The following is a 20,985-nucleotide window of genomic DNA, read 5'->3' as shown; positions in this document are numbered from 1 at the left end:
GGTCTCACAGAGACAGATAACTGGTGCCAGCACCATGGTTTAAAGCTAAATGCCAAAAAATGTATAGTCATACCCTTTGGCAAAAACAATGTGCCCACAAATTACCACATAGGCGGAAACGCATTAAGTACAGAGAAAGTTATTAGGGACCTGGGGACCCAAGTTGATAGCAATCTCTCCTTTGAAAACCACATTGCCAAAGTGGTTAGAAAGACCTTCTACATAGCCCACCTCATCACGAAGGGTTTCACATCTAGATCAAGAGAGGTAATCGTGCCCCTTTATTCATCCCTCATCAGGCCCATCATAGAATACAATGCCCCTTTTGGGATGTACCTTACCCGACACCTGCAGCAATTAGAAAGATCCCAAAAGTATCTCAGCAAGAGGATCAAGGGTCTCAAAGAGATGCCATATACTGCTCGATTAAAAAAACTCCAGCTCTACTCAGTTGCATACCGCCTACTTCGAGGTGATCTATGCCTGACATAAAAAGCTATGTCAAATCCAGAATTAATGGACATGCTCCACCTCAGTAAATCTAAATCCCTTAGAGCCACACGCTCGAGGGACTTGAACCTCAGCACAGAAATAAATAGAACTTGCTGGAGGGACAGGTTCATAACCCAGAGGCTCCCTTCGCTTTGGAATAGAATTCCAGTTCATGTGAGGCAGAGCACCTCACTGAATCTCTTCAAGAAGAATCTCGATAAGTGGATGGGGGATCGTAGGTTTGTCCCAGGGATTACTCCCGTGTCACTATTAGACAGAGGCACAGTAAACTAAACCTTAAAAAGGGCACAGTATACTCAAATCAAGGGGTGGCATAAGCCATACAGAATCGGGCTAGGCTTATAATTGCCCCAGGGCAGATAGCCTGGTATGAACCTATGAACCTATGAAGTAGTGTAACCTCTTCTCTAACTGGGTTTCTTCTCTTTATTTTCTCTTGACCACCACATGCTCTGAAACAGGAATTAGTAAATTGAAAAACCTTCTCTGCTCCCTTGCATCTGTTTGCTCCACTCCACTATACCACTTAGCTGTTTTCCGTTATGCAGCAAATGGTCAGCTTTCACTAATTACTATCTGCTGCCTTCTTGCCTGGAGCACCCTCTTGCCACCAGCCCCAATCTCTCTCTGAATATTTTTATTTCCACCTCTGTCTGATGCTTTGCTCATCCACCATACAATCTACCTAACGTTACTCCATTATCTCCACAGTCTCTTCCTTCTTTTCCTTTCACTATCCAGCTATCTTTACTATCCTACTTGTTGCTGTGAACAGATAAAAATCACGGTTTTATCACCTATTTTTTTTAACTTATAGCATAACACTATATTTTTTATTTACTGATTGTTTCTGACATCTCCCTCTTTCAGATTCAGGTCCAAGCTGCTCCATTCACCCTCCTCTCCCCTATCCTACCTCCAACTGTCACCCACCAGCACTACACCTAAAATTATACTCAACAAGTTACACACCCACTTCCAACCACAACCAATCACTAAACTATAGCCAACAGTAATTACTTAATCATATATTCCACTAACTCAAAATATTAGAATAATTTGTCCCACTCCTCATCTAAATATAAATGTACCCTTTAACACCTCCCCAAAACTACCGCCAAAACATTAGAGTAAATTCTATCATAACGTTACTCAAACTCATAACACTCATTAGTTTACTTATAACTACTTTCCTTTCTACCTCATCCCACAATTTCCTTATTACAATTATCCACTCTCCCACAACCCATCCAGCACACAGTACAATATCCCATTATGTAATATTATCATATCTCCACAACTGTTTAAAAACTCAGTTACCGAATTCTTTTCATTCAAACTTTCACACTCGTAAGCTATTCCAAGACCAACCCAAAATATATTTGACTACTAATCAAACTATCATAGCTATTCCCAATCAATATAAATCATATCAAATAATGTTATGACATACATTTCAACCCAGGCCCCCAATCCGAAACACAGACGCCTAACCCCCTAACCACACCACCCGCCCAAATACTTACAATCTCCGACACAGTCGCTCTGATCTGAATGTCCACTTAGCATGTCTGCCCATTGTTTTGCAATTAATATGGCTAAAAAGAAGTTAAAGAGGCAGAAGATTGGATAGGGCATGTTTGAACATGGGTTAAAATAGTAGTAGTCATAAGCTGTGTGGATGATTTAGTCATTATAATTAAGAAGAACTGAGTTGTTAAATTTCAGTGGATGTAATTGGCAGAGTTTAAAAGGACTAAAACTGAACAGACAAATGCATAAGGGAATAGGAAAAAGTGCAAATGGCATACATTATTTACATGAGGAAGAAATAAACGTGATTTTTTTCAAGTGAAAATAAATATTTGAAAGAGAGTAGAGAAAGAGAACTGAGAACTTAATAAAGGTTTGGAAAGTTTTTACCATTCCTTTTAAAATTAAGGTATATTTCCAGAATGTGTGTTGCTGGAGATAACAGTTACTTGGTAGGGACGTAAAGCTTAACAGAACAGTTACAGAAAAGATTGATGACATAATTTCTTCTTAATATTGTGGACTTGGTTCTAGAAAAGGAATATTATATTTAAGAAATGATGCATGGGGTTTAAGAATGGCTCACCTTCAGCTTGAAGTTTTCTACTGTTTCTGTCAAACTTAGTCTGCCATCTCCTCACTGAATTGTCCCCCAAAATTTACCATCTGATTCCCCATACACCAGTTTCTTATCATTCTCATATCTGGTGTAGTTCTCAAGTTGTGCAATTTTATCTTCCAGAGCTCAAATTTCTACCCTTGGTAAAAAGATGCCTCATTATACCAGATATGCTATTATATAGGGTCCCTATAAATGATAGAAAACTCATTTGATAGAAAATCATTTGGTTCAAACCAAAACATAGAAAGCTCAAAACACTGAAAACTCATTTGATTGAAACTCAAAACACTGAAAATGCTATATGCCCTTTTCCCCACGGTAGTGCGATCCTGGAGTTAGTATATATAGTTGGGAGGTGGGGGCATAGCCCCCCACATACTTCATACATTTTAAACCCTACACGTGGATACTTATAACTACAATGAATAACTGTTTGGAGAAAACAATATTTACATAAACTATGTAGGGGGCTACGCTCCCCACATCCCCCATTGTGTGGGGCTGTGCCCCCCCCAACTATATATACTAACTCCAGGATCGCACTACCGTGGGGAAAAGGGCATATAGCATTTTCAGTGTTTTGAGTTTCAGTCAAATGAGTTTTCAGTGTTTTGAGCTTTCTATCTTATGGTGTCAGTAAAATGAGTTTCTATCAAATGAGCTTTCTATCATTTGATAGGGACCGTATTACATAACATCTTCAAACATCCTGCAGTCCTTTCTTGCTCCACTGCCTGTGTCCATACATCATCTCTTCTTCTTAGCTGAATATATTCCTCCTTTCTAACCATCATTCTTTTCCACTGTGTATCATACCCATCATTCTGAATAAAGTACACCAATCTCAGCTGTGCTGCCCTGTGTACCCCTGTATATGGGGTAGGGATAGACCACCTTCTTTAATCAGGAAGGTCAATGTTGCCATCCAGACCTTGGTCCTTTACCTTCCCATATATATTTCAAAATATGTTTTCTCATTGTGTCCCTAAACTCTCCCCCTGGGTTATAATAAATGCCTGAACTGCATAAAACACCAAAGGGAATGCAAACACTTTTATTACCTGTATTTTCTACAACTCCTTTGTCATCTTATCAAATATTTGTCTTTACTTCCCTCCATGTTTCTTTTTGACAGTCCTTAACCTCCCCCATATCCATGCTCCTAAACATTTTGATCTATTGAGAAAGCATATATATATATATATATATATATATATATATATATATATATATATATATATATATACACACACACACACACACACACACACACACACACACACACACACACACACAGACACACACACACACACGCACACACACACACACACACACACACACACACACACACACACACACACACACACACACACACACACACACACGCACACACACACACACACACACACACACACACACACACACACACACACACACACACACACACACACACACAATAATAAAGACATGCCAGACTTTGTAAAAATTCTTATAGAGGCAAGAACAGAAGAAGCAAATCGAAGCAGAATAATATGTTCATGCTGAAGATAATACTGGGGAAATGAAAAGAAAAAGCCAAGCTAGTGCAGACCTTTGAGAAAATATTAGCGAGGGTAATTCCAGAAGACAGTTAGAGGGAGATCTGCTTAACACCTGTGGTAGCATTGAGTAGTAGGGAATTTAGAATATTCACATGGAAATGCTCACACAATTACTTTTATACTCCAAGTAGGCTACAAAAAATATTCCTGTGATGAGCCAAGAATTTTGGGTTAAGGAGATTTGGTACATGTTTTCTGAGAATTTAATAAGTTGGACTGTTTCAAGAAGGAGCTTCAGCAAATGGTGAGTAGGATAACAGGCTAAGACTGGGAAATTCAAGAGATGACTTTTTATTTAAATTGAATAGGAGAGATGCAGGAAAGTGAACATATCAAGGCCTTAGTAGCTCTAGTATTCTTCTTCTTCTTTCAGCTTTTTTCCCGGTTAGGGGTCGCCACAGCGGATCGCCTTGTCCGCACATTGAATGGCAGTGGAGTTTTACGGTGTCGAGTTGCCAGCCCGGCGCCCAACCTTCCACAGAAGGCACACTCACACGCACACCTAGGGCCAATTTAGAGTGTCCAATCCACCTGCAGCATGTCTTTGGGATGTGGGAGGAAACCGGAGCACCCGGAGGAAACCCACGCGACCACAGGGAGGACATGCAGACTCCGCACAGAAGGCACCCCAGCCGAGGATCAAATCGGAGAACCTCTTGCTGTGAGGTGGCAATGCTAACCACTGCACCACCGTGGCCGCCCTGTTAGTAGCTCTAGTATTACTATTAGCAAAAAAGTAGACTTTGGAAGTTGAAACAAGAGTCCTAAGTAGATGAAGTAAGGAGTATGTTCTTCTTCTTTCGGCTTTTCCCGGTTAGGGGTCTCTGGTCCGCTAATGATTGGCAGTAGATTTTTTACAGGTGCTGAGTTGCCAGCTTGATGCCCAACCTTCAACAAAGGCACGCCCATTCTACACATGTCTTTCGAATGCCACTCGACCATGGGGAGGACATGCAGACTCCACACAGAAGGTGCTCCAGCCGAGAATCGAATGGGAGAACCTCTTGCTGCGAGGCAACAATGCTACCGCTGCACCACCGCAGCTTAGATGAAGTAAGGAATATAATAGACAGCAAATAGAAGACAGAGAAGGAGGGAGTGTAATACAAGCAAAATAGGCTGCCAAAAGCAAAATGAGAACACCGAGTCAGAGTCCAGCAAACTTAGATTAAGAAGAACAGGAAAGAAAAGTGGGACAGTGAGGATTATTATGAAAAGTCATTTTGGGATGGTAGTCATTTGAGTTCATTATACAAGAAAAAGATGAAAAGGATGATATAGCAGTAGAGCTCTGATATAAAAAGAATCCAGAATGGAAATATAATTCATAAGACTGAAACCCCTGAGTATAGGTTGTGTCAGCTGTGTGAATGACAATATCTTGCAAATCAGGATAGATGCTCTACAAGATTAAATGGCCCAACCTTCAGGAAAAATAGTGCATAATACATGCAGACTTCACAGACATGAGTAATGTGAAAGAGAAATAATGTTGCTTTTTCATTTAAAAGGGTGACTTCTGTATTTTATTTAAACTTTACTAGATTTATATGACTATATCATACATTAGTCTCAATAAAATGAAATGAAATATTGGAAGCTACTAAGGAAAGGTAAAAGTAACAACTGGACAAAAGAAGTTAGTTGTATATAGAATTATATGAGGAAAATGTAGTGTCAAAATGTCAAAGCAAGTAATATAAAGCATAAAAGAGGAGAACAGTACAGCAACATTATGGAGCAATTTTATAAGGCACAGAGTTGGGGAACTGCAGTGAAAAGTTAAACAATAATTTATAAAACAAAAAAGCGAGACTTGAAAAAATATCTGGAACTACTTTATATAGTGATTATTTTACAAAGGAATGTCTTTTATAGAGTATTTATTTATTTACTTGCACTTTGTTGACCAGGTTATCTCCACTGGGCCAATCTCTTTATCCAGGAGACACCTGAGGTGGTATTCTTACTGAGTAGGGTACATTTTGCCAGAGCATTGCAGAACTTCTTCAGCTTTTTTGATAAGTGCCATGGGATATTTTACATCCACCTGAGCTATCACCAACTCAGGCAGATGGGTCTCCATTTAACATCTCATCCAATTGAAATAAAATGTGGGAATATCACTGAAAGGCAATGCTTAGTAAAAGGATATCATAATGAATAACATTAAAGCACACGCTTTTGCACTATAACAGAAGAATATGTGAAATGGTAGAGGAAAAATGGAATGCAAATATAATTAAAAATGTTAATATTTTATTTTATTTGTTAACCAGGGTAGAGCACTGATTTCCATGGACCTTTTTCAGATGGGTTTGTTATGGCCACTATGAGAATTTGATTCTGGAAAGAAAAGAAATTCTGGACATAAATTAATGTCTGTTGTATGGTTGGTATGTCAAATGGGCTGCTCAAACGTGTGCTATAATAAAAAAGGGGATACATAGAATGTCTTAGTATAATGATACGGTTTGCTCAAAAATGTTGAAATATAGGATAGAATATGTATTACTGTATGATTTAGTTTGATAATTTGTCATGCTGAGGGCTATATGAGAAGAACATTTACTAGTCTGCTATATTCAAAGTATATGCATTTATATTTAATATTTCTACATTATCAAGGTATATATAAAATGTTAACAAAGTCCCTCAGCATTTTGATAAGCAGCTTAGGATGCTTTATATCCCCATGAGCTATGCTGCCTTGGACACACGCATCCTCACTTTAACATCGCAGATGAAGAACAGCATCTCAGGAGTAGAGCCTTGACATACCATACTACAGTGTCAGCAGTGGCACCCAAATTAAAGCAGTTGCTGTATGAGTTGAACCCTAAGCCTTCTGCCATTCCTGCCATTAAAATGAGAGTGAATCCTGCTGCGAAGCACACTAGCGATAATAAAATAGGGAATTCTATGAATTTCTGTGATTTGTATGTTCCTAGACAGAGGCGTATTTTTGCATGTCAGCACCTTATTTTTGGACATATAGTAGTAAAGTCATAATACTTTAGCAGGTAAGTCAAGAATAAGTGCATGCTGAAATCATGAAGCCTTCTGCTATAAGGGCTAGGCTGTAACAAAGGTTATGTCTGTTTTTTAGGAGGATGATTTATCTAGAACTTGTAAGAAGGAAGACAGCCGAGACTGGGTGAGAAGTGTTTGAATGATATGAAAGCTTCAATATTAACAAAAATAGATAAACAAGTTGGAGTGAATATCAAAGAGAAAACATGTTTTGCAAATGAGCTGAAAGGGAACTGGGTGAGTATGGGACGAAATAGACAACTTATAAGTGCTAGTATCCAGGGAGCCGTTAAACATAATGTTCAGCATGAGGGTTAAGGCATTAGGTAGAAAGCATGACTCTGTAGATATTGATAAAGAAATCCAAGCAATGAGGATAATATAGCCCCAAACTGTATGATAGGATGTTCTGGCTAGGCTAGAAATGACATTTCAAGACTACTAGACTTTTTCAGATCCCTTGATATTTCAGAAATCAAAGTTTGGGATGAAATGGAGATGGTATAGGTACTAGTATCAGTATTCTGGGAGCCTTTAAACAAGATGTATTACAAAGGCTAAGGGCAGTAAATCAAAACTGTACATTTGTAGATATTGATAAAAAGATCAAGGCAATGTTAGGGCACTAAACCAAAACTGTACATTTGTAGATATTGATAAATAGATCAAGGTAATGTGAGGGCATTACAGCAAAACTGTACATTTGTAGATATTGATAAATAGATCAAGGCAATATGGATACTATAGACCTAGAGGGAAAGAGTTGATGTTCTGGCCTGGCTAGTAATGTCATTTAAAGGCTGCTAGACTTTTGCAGACCCCTTGATATTTCAGAAATCTAAGCAAAGAGAAAAAGATGGATATTCAGAAAAAGATCATAGAAATGATGAGAGAAGCAAACAGTAAATTGAATCAAAATGAAGAAAGGGAGCAGACACTGAAAGAAATGGATAGAAATAGCAGAGCTAGCACAACTAATTACAAAGCATAGTGCAGGTACTATAGTGGACAGTGTCTCAAAAACAAGTAGAGTCCAGCTCCAGGTAATGTGTGCATAGCTGAGAGAAAAGAATAGAATCACTTTGACAAGGTATCCAAAATCCAAAGGTGATATGACAAGCCACAAAATAAAGACTTCAGGCCCGAGAGAGATAATGTCGTAAGGCAAGATTGCATATTTAAAGGCTATGAAACATAATTTTATTAACAAAATAAAGATGAAGACGATAACAATAAAAGTGATATGAGAATGTATCTGCTTTAAAGAAGGGATATGTGTAAAGAAGCCAGAAATCACAAGTAGAATACAACAGCAACAGACAAAATGCTAATGGACACAGGCATCTCAATAACCATAATGTCAGAGGAAAACTGTAAAAGGCTCAGGTCAGACCTGAACTCTGATATCAGAATATATGTGCACAGGCTAATCAACCAGTTTAAGAGGCTATTTCACTGCAAAGATAAAGGACATTGAGACAAAAAAAAAATGTTTTCATTGTGTTACAAGACAGAGGAATTAATTTCTTATGCTACTGCATGGCCAAAGATCAAGATGTGGTATGAATACTGAGCATAGTAGGTGAAATGAATAAAAGGAGCACAGCCGACATAGACTGTGAAATTACTGCATATGTTCATTTAAAGGAAGTTAAAAAGCTATCAAGTCAAACTATATACCGATCCCATGTTGACCCCAATAATACAGCCTCACATGAGGATCCATTTCCACTACAGAAAGGCAACTGAAGATGAAATTGAAAATCTCTAGAAATTTGATGTTATTTTTATAAACCAGTCTTACTGTGATAATTATAAAGTTGTGAAGCATACAACAAAAAGTTAAAATCATGCAATATGAAGAGCTTTTAGTAAAGTAATATGTCAATAATTTGCTTATATTATATACAAAATATTATATTTTGATGTCTTACAAATGAGAAACCATAACTAAAGACTGTAGTCTAAGAATGTTTGACAGTCTAACTCACAGAAAACCTAGAGGTGAATGTAAGCAACTGAATAACTAGACAAAATAGTATTAAGTAGCAATTAAATATAGAAAAATGTATTCTTTGATGGTGACCACAGTGGAAAAGATAAAGGGCAACAATTGCAATAAAGGTGACAGCAGTACAGTAAAATGTTGCAATAATCATATCAGTATCGCTCATGTGTTGGTTTTTGCTCATAGACCCACATGTACTTATTAAGATCAATCTTAAATGACTTCCAAAATCTAAAGATTATAGCTATAAAGAGGACTATAATTTGCCTTACCCAGATTAAATGATCTAAGTGTAACTGTTCAAGATTCATAGCATAAAGCCAAGAAAATGGACATTATTGAAAAGGTATTAAGCCTCATACTATGAGTTATACCTGCAGTAATGGATCTACTTCACATAATCAAAGTTTTACTTACCCAAAACTTAAAAGGATGAGATGAATTTGCCGAAAACTTACTTTCAAGAACACTCGGCTCACCACAATTTTACTCTGGGAAAGGAACCACTTGGCCACCACAATAAAATAAACAAACTGAAGCAAATCAAAACCACCAAAGTGGTGGGCTTTGCCCCCACACCCCTATACCACCATAACTAAATATACCAACTCTGAGATCGCACTACAGCATTTCCTTTCCCGGAGTAAAATTCTGGTGATCCGAGTTTTTGTGAAAGTAAGGTTTTGGCGAAGTTGTCTTATCCGTTTAAGTTGTGGGTATGTGAAAAATGTGATCATGTAAAGGGGAACTGTAGTAACATCATTTAGCATTGTGGCACCCCTATTTACAGTTATTGGACCCCCTCCCCAAATTTTTCCTTTAGGGATACCCTCAGTTTTAATTCTCTAGGTGGGATTTCATGTGGTTTAGGCAGTATATTTTACATTGTACTCCATAGTGGACACCCATTCTCTACGTCTGCATTGAGAAACACAGGTTATTTCATTGGCATTTACTGCTTGTTAAGCTGAAATCTGGTTTTATTGACTAGTTTTACATAGTGCCTTAGGAGAGTTCTTCTTGGACATTTCTTTTTTTTCCACTCCTCCCCAAGATAGTCACTAGGAAGGGTCCCTTACTGTTCTACTGACTCATTAATACTCTTTATTCTTGTTTGTTTTGTATATTGCCCACTAGAATCTTGCTTTCTTGTTCTCCTAACCTTATTCCAGTAGGTAACTTTTTGCTTTCATTTTAATTTAAGTGAGATTTATTTCTGCTGTTGGAAAATTATCAGAATAATTTCAAAATTAGGTTGAGCCCACCCATATGTAGTATGTTTTAAATAAAAAAATTAGATTATTCTCTGTTTTTCTCTCTGTTTAATCTCTGTTTTTCGTTTGCCGATCACTGCAAGATTGGCAGGTTGCCTAACCTTCTCCAAAAGCATGAGCTGTGATCTATAGTACCATTCTCATCAGCTACTAACTACATTTCTATTGCTGAATCACAATTTAATTTCAAGTTTTAAATTTCTCTTGGCCCACTCTGATGGGTGCTTTTCTCTTGAAATGCAGTACAATGGCAGATCACGTTCCATCACCTAGAATTACTTCCCTTTATATTTCTTCATACTTTTTGATGTGGAATAACTATCTGCAACTACCCTTAGAGATCCCCATCCTCTCTGTCTTATCTTTAGTATATCCCAGAGATTTTTTTTAGTTGGCATTTCATTCCATGTTCTCCATGATCTATTGACTCTAAGGCACTGGCTTTCAGTTTTCTAATTGGCTAACTGTCCTCACCCTTTTGATTACTGGAACATTTTTGTGAGTCATCTTTGCTTACTAGCACATATGACAAAGCAGAATTTTGGGAAATGTCTTTCTCTAAGACTGTGATCTGATTTTAGGCCATCAAATTTTACTTGTTACAGCAGTTACTAGCCTCTCTTTCCTTTCTCAGTCTGTACTGACTCCCCATTTATTTCATTGTTCCTGGGGGCTCCAGTGTACTTCTGGGCTTACTATTTAGTAGACCACTGACATTTATTTCCAAAATGTATGCCTTGTAGAGACCTAAGATTACAGATCCAAAATTTCCTAGAAGTTGTCAAATCAAACAATCACTTTGGTAACTTTTTGTGCATTGATTATGTAGTCAAACTGTCAAAGTGCATTCCCCTAGACCTTAAACTTGAGTAAACATTCAGCATTTCCATACAATCTAAAAAATAATTAACTTCCAACTGGATGTGTGCTTGTACCCGAATTTCATCTCCATCCATCCTATTCCCAACCCCTGTCCATCTTGGTTTCCCCCACTCTTCCTCTATATAAATTCATACTTCAAATATTTCAGCCATGAGCAATTATGCACTTCTAACATGCCAATATACCAAAACAGTTATTCCCATAATAAGTGTCCAGGCTGTTCTTCAAAATAACTAAACTAGTGCTTGCTTTAATGGAGTTTGACAGTCTATTACATACATCAACTACCCTGTCAGATAACCAGTTAGTACACCTCTAATTCCTATATAATCATCCACATAGGTTGTCTGATAAATCTCTACTGCTTTTTGATAATTCCAAATATTTCCATAGGTAGTAGTCTCTAAATGCCCTATATACCTGAATATGGTCACCCTTTAAATACCTATATGAGACACTGTACCAGTTCAGATATTTTTGTATTTCTTACATTTTCACAATCTATGGATGTTCTTGGTATATTTCTACTATACTCTTTCCAATTTACTCATGCTTGTTTTCTTATAAAGTTTCCATATTGTTATTCTGTATTTAGGTTTAGGTGTATTGTAACAAACAAACATTTTTTTCATTTCTGATTTCCTAGACTTTATATGTTTTATACATCCTATACTTTTATAATTATTATTAACCAATTGGTTGATAAGATTAGAAAAACTTAAGGCTGGATCTACTCATATAGCCAGGACTTAAAATGAATCTACAGTTTCAATCATTGTATGCTGTGTTAAAATATTCACTTTTCATTCTCTGTCTCCCAAATCTCAGATGTTTAGGTTTTGATGTACCTATCAGCATATTTTTCTCCTATGCTCAAGTGGCCAATTCAATGAAGTTATTTTTCAGGCATGCCCTGTCTGTAACACATTTAATCAGTTTACCGATTTTGAAGTCATCTGCATACAGACTGTAGAACACCTTGGTTTGAAAAGATAGCTTTGAATGATATAACCTAAATGTGTATGTGTCTAGGACAGAGCCCTGCGGGATACACTGACTGTAACCTAGAATTGTTCCCATTCAATTGCTGTATGATACTTGCCATGTCCTATTTGTAAGCAATGCAGTTATTTATCTTATCAAAATTACACCATTATTTAGTTGTTCTAATTTACTGATAAGTGTTTTGTGTATGCCCCTATCAAATGCTGAAGTTAAGTCTAAATGAATTACATCATAGCACAATAGTTCATTCATAACATAATTGTTATTATATTGCTATAGAACATAGTGTTACAGGTGGTTATAGATCCATACCTCTCAACCTCTTAGCACACAGTACAAAGCCTAAAATAATGGGGGGACAAAAGCCCTAAAATGGGGGCAGATTGTAAATGTTGCTCTTACAAACATAGAATATTAATTATAAACATAGAAAAATTCTAGAATAATATGATTTGTGTTAGTATGCATTTTCTGAAAGATATGAAGGATTTGAAGTATGAAACACAAATGTATGTTGTTATTTTCTGACTTCAGTCCTCAGTGATTTTCTGGAAAACTACACATTTTATGAGGAACGAACTAAAAGTATGAGGCAAAATCTGGACATTCTGTGAAAATATAGCTCTGTTTTCAGCATATGATGATATCTGGTTATAAGTCCCGATCTTTCAATTTCTGACAGTAATTTATCTAAAATAACTGTCTCCATTATTTTTTCACAACATGAATGTTAATGTATGGGTCTGTATCCTCTGGGTTTGTCCCAGTTCCCTTTCCCTTACAGTTGGGTAGGCTTAACAAGTGCCTGTCTCCAATCTTGAGAAATCTGCCCATACTTAAATGATCCATTGACAAACTCAGATAATGGTAATGTAAAACAAAATTTGCTATCAGTGAACTGTCACATTTCTGACCTGGCAAAACCTTGTTTTGTGTTGATCAAATATTGCTATATATCTGCAAAAATTCTCTTCCCTTGTCTTGACAAGTGCATGCCATCCTGTCTAAACACATCTGTACCCAAAATTAGGCTTGGATACTCTACACATTTCCATTTTTTAAAATGGGCCATTTTTTCAAGTAGGTATTTACCAAAAAAGTATTTTCATTATACCTGGCCTGAGTCTCCTTTCTATATCTGATTTGCAAAAAATACATTCTAACACCTGTACATGCTATGTTGTCTAAGAAGGTTCTAAGGTCCCCTTCTAACAACTGAAGAGTCCCTGCAGATGAGATCATTTTAACAACATGAATGAAAACATCTTTATACTTCCTTACATTAAGGCATTCTAAGGCCTTTCTCTCATCCTGTATTTTTGTTCATGGTAAGCACACTATTCAATGTTCATTAATTCTCTGCAAATGTAGGCATCAGTTCCAGCAATATTTGAATCTCCAATTACAAGTATACATTTTTTCTGACCAGATCAGAAGAATATTCAACTCTTAATTCAGTAATGTCTGCTCTAACAATTATTACAAAGAAGTGCTCTTCATCACCATCAGTTTTATTAACTCCAATGGTATCATTGTTTATTTTGATTGTAAACATATAATTCTTATCTAGCTGCCTTTGGTCATAGGTTCATAGGTGTGTACTAGGCTAATGGCCCTGGAGCCTTTACAAGCCTAGCCCATAAAAGTAACCTAGCATCATGCCGCCTGACATTAGTTCCCAGTGCCTCTATCAAGTAGACCCACTGGACTGATTCCCGGGGTGAACTTTGTATTTCAAATCCACTCATCAAGGTTTCTGTTGAAGAGGGCCAGTGAGGTGCTCTGCTTGACATGTATGGGAAGTTTGTCCCATAGCATGGGCAGTACCTGGGTTATGAACCTGTCCCTCCAGCATGTTCTGTTGATTGTGGTAATGAAGTTAAGGTCTCTGGACTGTGTGGTGCAGAGGGATTGGGATTTCTTTAGATGCAGCATTTCTAACTGAGCTGGGTCAGACATGGCTTTGTAAGTCAAGCAGAGATTGCCTCTTAGTAGACGATATGAGACAGAAAATAGCTGGAGTTTTTTGAGTCTGTCCATGTAGGACATGTTTAAGGCCCAGGATCCTCTTCATGAGGTACTTTTGTGGCATTTCCAGCTGTTGCATGTGTCTAGTAAGGTACATGTGAAATGGGGCATTATATTCAATGATTGGCCTAATGAGGGAAGAGTAGAGAGAGATGATAACCTCTTTCTTCCTAGAAGCAAAACCCTTGGTAATGAGATGTGCCACATAGAAGGACTTTCTGACCACAGTGGCAATGTGGTGGTCGAAGGAGAGGTTGCTGTCAACCTGTGTCCCCAGACCTCTTATAATGCTTTCAGTGTTCAGTGGGATCCCATCGATGTGGTAATAAGTGAGAACTGAGTTTTTCCCAAAGGGGATGATGCTTGTTTTGGCATTAAGCTTAAGGCCATGGATTTGATACCAGTCATTGGTCTCAGTGAGGCCTTTCTGTACTTCCACAGCTTGAGCCAGGTTGCCATCTTTCGTCTTTCTCCTCTTTTTTTTTTTACAGTAATATTCTTCTTACCTTTTTTCTAATTTCTCTGTTCGAAAAATTATGCATTTTTCTGTAGACTGAATGTGTTCTTTTTGAACAATGTTATCGTTCCCTATAATGTATGTGTTACTTAACAAACCAGTATCCTTTTTAATATATGTTCATTTTACATGATAGATATTACTGCATTTATTTTCCTTATTATCTGTTGTGATATTTTTCCTTTCTTTTTTGCATAATATTTCATCATCCCAGTCATTAACATACATATCAATGGTTTTCCAAGCTGTGCCCATCTGTGCAAGTGCAATCATCATCGGTAAGTTTAGATTTACTACTAACAATGGTAAGCAAATAATCCAACTTTAGACATGAAGAACACAGGTCACTAGTGTTATCAGGGTTACCTTTAAATATATGTAGTATTCAATGCACTGTACAAGATACCTGTGCTTTAGCAAATCTTGTATGGCTAGAGTTTGTCTGTCTAAAATCTATCCCTTTCTAACATCAGTAAAAATCAGTGGTAAAACAACAACATATAAATCAAAATAAATATGTCTACAAGCTATCCCTTTCTTCCTACAAACACTGTAAAACAGAGGTAAAAAAATTAAATATAAATCAAAATAAACTGTTTCTTACCAAACAGTTCCAAAGTCAATCACAAGCCAACACATGATTGTATCTATCTCCTTTAACTACTGTATTATTGATATTCTTAACCTTATATTAAACATTTGCCATATACTGTCAATGTATATATTTGTAAATTTCTTTACTGGTGTTTTAAATTTATATACATATGTATTTTGCAATTGTTTTGCATGTTTTCAAGAATGTCCATGTGCAAATGATTTTTAGCTACCTCTGTTGTATAACTCTGGAACATTTCTCCTCAGGCCTAAAATGAAAGCAGGCTTTTAGCTCAGTCAGATCATTCGTGATCAACAAATGGAAATATATAAATAAACAAATACATTCCCGTTCTAGCTTTCATAATCATCAGCTTAAATGGCGCACACAAAAAAACTTTCCTAAGATATAATTTGAAGGCAAGTGAGAACCCACACTCCCTACTGCCCATATTCTACATTTTTACTATAAATGTTCAGATACCTTTTCTCTAGAGTTTAAGGCCCAAATGTCTTGTATAAGGAAAAGTTTATTGTCTGACAAAGTCCACTTGTCTTAGGATGAAACACTCTGACTTTTTTCCAGTATTCATTTGGTTGAAGAATTACAAGCTTCTTTTTGTACTACTTAATATTTCATAAATGTATTGTTGATTTATACATATATATATATAAATGTTATTACTTTTTACAGAAAGTGCAGTGGGGGCATGGCATAGCATAGCAATGTGATTAAGGTGATATGTTTGAAATATGAATACTTTTAAAGAAAATCTATAGGGATGACTAAAACCATGCTACCAATAAAGAGGGGTGATACAGTGCCATAAAATGCTGCTACTGGTGTGCCACAGCTGGGCCATCATTTCTGATAAGAGAGGTGACATCAATATGTTTTTAAATGATGAAGATGTACATTAGAAGGCCCTCTGGCAGATTTATATCAGGACAGAGGCTTTAATAGAATTTTCATCTGCCAAGCACTTGTCTGTCATTGCTGTCACTGGGCAATTTCACAACAGGTCTGGGAATCACTTCCTCCCAGGGAATCTGAAAAGTCCTGAGTGGCCAAGAGTGAGAAACAGCCATTAGCCATCTACAAATCAGGAAATTATTATGAACTACACATATACTGAATTATGTAGGTCATTTTGGAATTCTGTGTGTTTCATAGGAATTCTAAGCCAGTTTTCAACCTAAAGATTCCATAACTTTCATCTTGTGATTTTTTTCATAAATATGTTATGTTGACCACATTGAGGTGCTTCTTCAGGAAAGTAGATTACACTTGACAGAAACAGTCCTAACTTGAGTATTTTTATTGCATGCCATCAAAACGCCAGGCCCATCTTTGAGATATTCTCATTGCTGCAGTCATTTACTATGATAGTAAATGCAGTAGTGTGAGTGGGTATTTATAAACCAACTTAGGTACTGTGAAATGTAATGATCTGTCACATTCCAAGCGCCAATTTGTTACATTATTAGCTCCTGTTTTCTTGTTTATTTTTAATACTTCCTCTGTAAAGCTAAATTTAACAATAGTATGTTGCTACCATTGTAAAACATCTTCTGATATGCCCTAGGTAATGTTGCATAGGCCTCTTCACCTCTTACTCAGAATAACAGCCTGCGCACTGGATATGCATACTGTTAATATCACTGGTATGCAGAAATTACTGCAATGCTTACAGCTAGTTCAGACTCTAATGCTACTGATAAGCAGCCACGCAGACATTATGCAGTTGTAGACAAATGTATTGATTCCAGCAGGTATGCTTAACCTATAATAAAATAATAGTAATACTATTTGGGAATCATGTTATTTCACTGAATCAAACCTTGACAAATTATAGTTTTGACAAATGAAATTAATGAATCAGTGTCTGTCCAAATCACTAAATAAACTGAAAAGAGATGAGCTAAAATAGTTTATGGAGAGGACATGAGTCTCTGTATTCTCTCCCTTAAGGGCTGTATCAGATAAAAGCTCTACTTAATTATTACAAGTTGAAGCTTGCTCATCCTCAGACACAAAAGAGTACATAATTTTCCTTCATCCCCAAATGTGTGAATTTGTAATATTTATGTAATGGATTGCAGCAAGCATATCCCATTTATAGGGATGCAAGGAAGCTTTCCTTTCTCTAGAAGACATTTAGTTTATCTTATTTCACTGTGTTTGCCTGATTTGTCAATAAAAATGATTCGCTGACTTCATTCTGGCAGCCCAAGTCATACAGTTTTGATTTCTGTTGTCAGTTTGAGGACTATAAGTGTGATATTATCAACTACAAAAATCCAGCTGCAATTAGGGGAGAATATATACTAATAAGTATGAATTCCAAAGTGACTGTTTCTCAAGGAATTTCCTCTTCTACATAGTACAGCAATCTGTGAGTTGCTATATATAAGCGATAAGGATGTGGGATGCAGGTCCGCACATTAGGGGTGCAGAGATATTTTTAAAGTATAACAGTAACTTTCTCAGTTCACCATTGTTTGTTGTGAATTGCATATATATTTTCACAGTTACAGGAATCAGACTGTCAAGTCTCAAATTTCCCATAGGGCATCTTCCATAGCTTGTCATGGAAGTCATTATTTAACACTACAACATATTCTAATAAAAGTTGACTAAGCTGGTGCTTCTGCACTGCTCTGTTTATTTTCACGGTCACCAAGGAACTTCATATGATCCTCTTCTGTTTTTGTGAAAAGAGTTGAATGTATTGCAGTTTAGGTTTGACAAGCATTGCAATTGCATATTGCCTAGCTTGGCTTGCTGCTTATGGTAAAAACATTTGAATTGCAGAATTACAATAGTTTAACATTACATTTCATTGTTTCTGCTAGAAATTATTTCAGATGGCATGGTACAAAACAGAACAGAAATGTTTATTGTGCACATTTGCTAAATATTGCTTCTAGAGATTCACTTTAGGTGGCAGACATTGTTATGGAGTGTAAGTATGTATTTTTTGTATTTAGTGTGTAAGGTTTCATTTTTTTCCTCCAAGTATAAAGGGATCTAATTCATTGTGATTAGTTTAAGGGTTCAAAGAGTGGATGGCATGCATAGACTAGTGCTAAATGTTTCTTTCAAAACAAGTTTATTGTTTTAACATATAAGAGAAATATCATAACAATTTTATACAAATAATTAAAAATAGGTATTATTATAATATTCAGCAAAACAACTAAAGTATTTACAAAGACATCCACTACAATCAGATCAATTAATTAAACTAAAATACTGTGCTATTGAAATTAGAATTTTTTTAACAAATTTTGTAAATTATCCCATACAATAAAATGTGATGTTTTTCTAGTTGTTCTCATTCTAATTGTGCTTATTTCCATATGACACATTATATTCATAACATTTTTAAATTCATTGAACGAAGGAGGTGTATCTGAAATCCAATTTCTAGTTATTATTTTCCTAGCCACTGCTAGGATAGACCATAACAAGGGAAGCTTAATCTTTTTAACACATTGAGGTACAGGTGTGTTGAATAATATAAGAGACTTAGAAATAATGAAATTATCTGTAAAAGAGCCTGCAAAAATTCATTAATTGACTTCCAGTATTCTTTCAACTTCATACAGTCATAAAACATATGAGCCCAGTCAGCATTAATTTCTACATTACATCTCTTACATAGATTATCTTTATTATTAATTTTATTCATCATCAAAGGTGTATAAAAAGATCTATGTAAAAATTTCCATGTATAAAGTCTCCAGACAATGGAAGATGTAGTTCTATAAGCAGATTCCAATATATATTGTTTATCTTGTTGAGTTGGTGGGTCCCCATTAATAGAGGTGAAATAATTCCAGTATGAATCTACATTGTAAAAAGTTTCTTGTCTGATAATTTTATGTATATATGAAAGTTTACCTTTATCAGAAACTTTATGCTGTAAATTTATTATCAAGTAATCAATCAGTTTTGGAATAGATTCTTTAACTGTTATAGACATTAGATCTATTCTATCAATGAGATGTTGTCTAAAGATCTGAACCTCTAACCAGCAAGTTTCTCTTAGATCAAATTCTTGTTTTAAGAAATCTAGATTTTTAACTTTATTATCAGATATCAGCTGATACCAGTACTTTAGATTATTATCTATAGCTAAATGAGCTCCTTCAGAAGTAGATGACATAAGCATACCCTGAGTATAAATTATAAGGAATACAATAAAATTCCATTCCCTATACTTAGGGTGCATGAATATAAAGTTACGATAACTAATAATAATATTTAATGGGTAACAGACCATATGTTTAGGTGTAATAGGTGAAGTACAAAATTCCTTTAGCAACCACAACATGGAGTTATTTATAATCATATTTTTATGTGTTAAGGAGATTTTCATGAAGTGCATACTAATTAGCTCCCAATAATCTTTCCATTTTGCGACATATGACCGATCTATTAATAAAGTAATAACTTTTATAATAGAAGAGATAATATATAAATTAAAGTCTGGAAAAGAAATACCCCTTGAGACCAGCTATTAGTATGTTTCTTTAATGCAATCCTAGGTCTATTAGGTGCCCATAAGAAATTTAGCATTAGTGTATTCAGTTTCTTGATAGTTATTTTTGTAGGTGAAAGTATTATTGATTGTATTAAGTATAAAATCTTGGGGAATATTATCATTTTAATAATTGTAAGTCTCTCCTCCATAGTAAAAAACATATTATTCCAGGTATTAAAATATTTTGTATATTAAGAAAACAGGTATTATAGTTATTATATATAATAGATTTAATATCTTTAGATAGTATTATACCTAAATAAGTTATCTGACCTGAGTTGGGTACATATTTAGTAAAATCACTAATGAGAGTATTTTTTCGTGTATATATAGGTAGTATTTTAGTTTTTTCTTCATTGAATATTAAACCAGAAATACTTTTAAAATTCATCATTTTATCAAATAAAGACTGCATAGAAGAATTAGATCCTGCTGATGTAATTAGAACATCATCTGCAAAAAGTTGAATTTTTGATGTTGTATTTTCTTCTATTTCAAAACCCTCTATGTCAGTACTGTTTCTAATCAAATTAGCCCAAGGCTCCATTACTAAAGTGAATAATAGTGGAGAAAGTGGACATCCTTGCTTTGTACCTTTAAGAATGGGTATTTTTGTGAAACATATGTTCCTACCTTAATATAAGCCAGCGTTCCTTTGTATAAATGCTCAATTAAATTTACAAATGCATCAGAGAAATTTGTGCATTTCAGTAAGGTAAACAGATAGTCCCAACTTACTGAATCAAATGCTGAACCTATATCAAGACTAATAAGTGTTAAATCTTTCTTTTTCCTATTTGCAAAATCAATTAATGTTAAAGTTCT

Source organism: Protopterus annectens, chromosome 3.part1 (genome assembly GCF_019279795.1).
Source record: "Protopterus annectens isolate FY-2018-M chromosome 3.part1, PAN1.0, whole genome shotgun sequence".
In the NCBI taxonomy this organism is placed as follows: Eukaryota; Metazoa; Chordata; order Ceratodontiformes; family Protopteridae; genus Protopterus; species Protopterus annectens.
Note: the sequence above shows the minus strand (reverse complement) of the source record.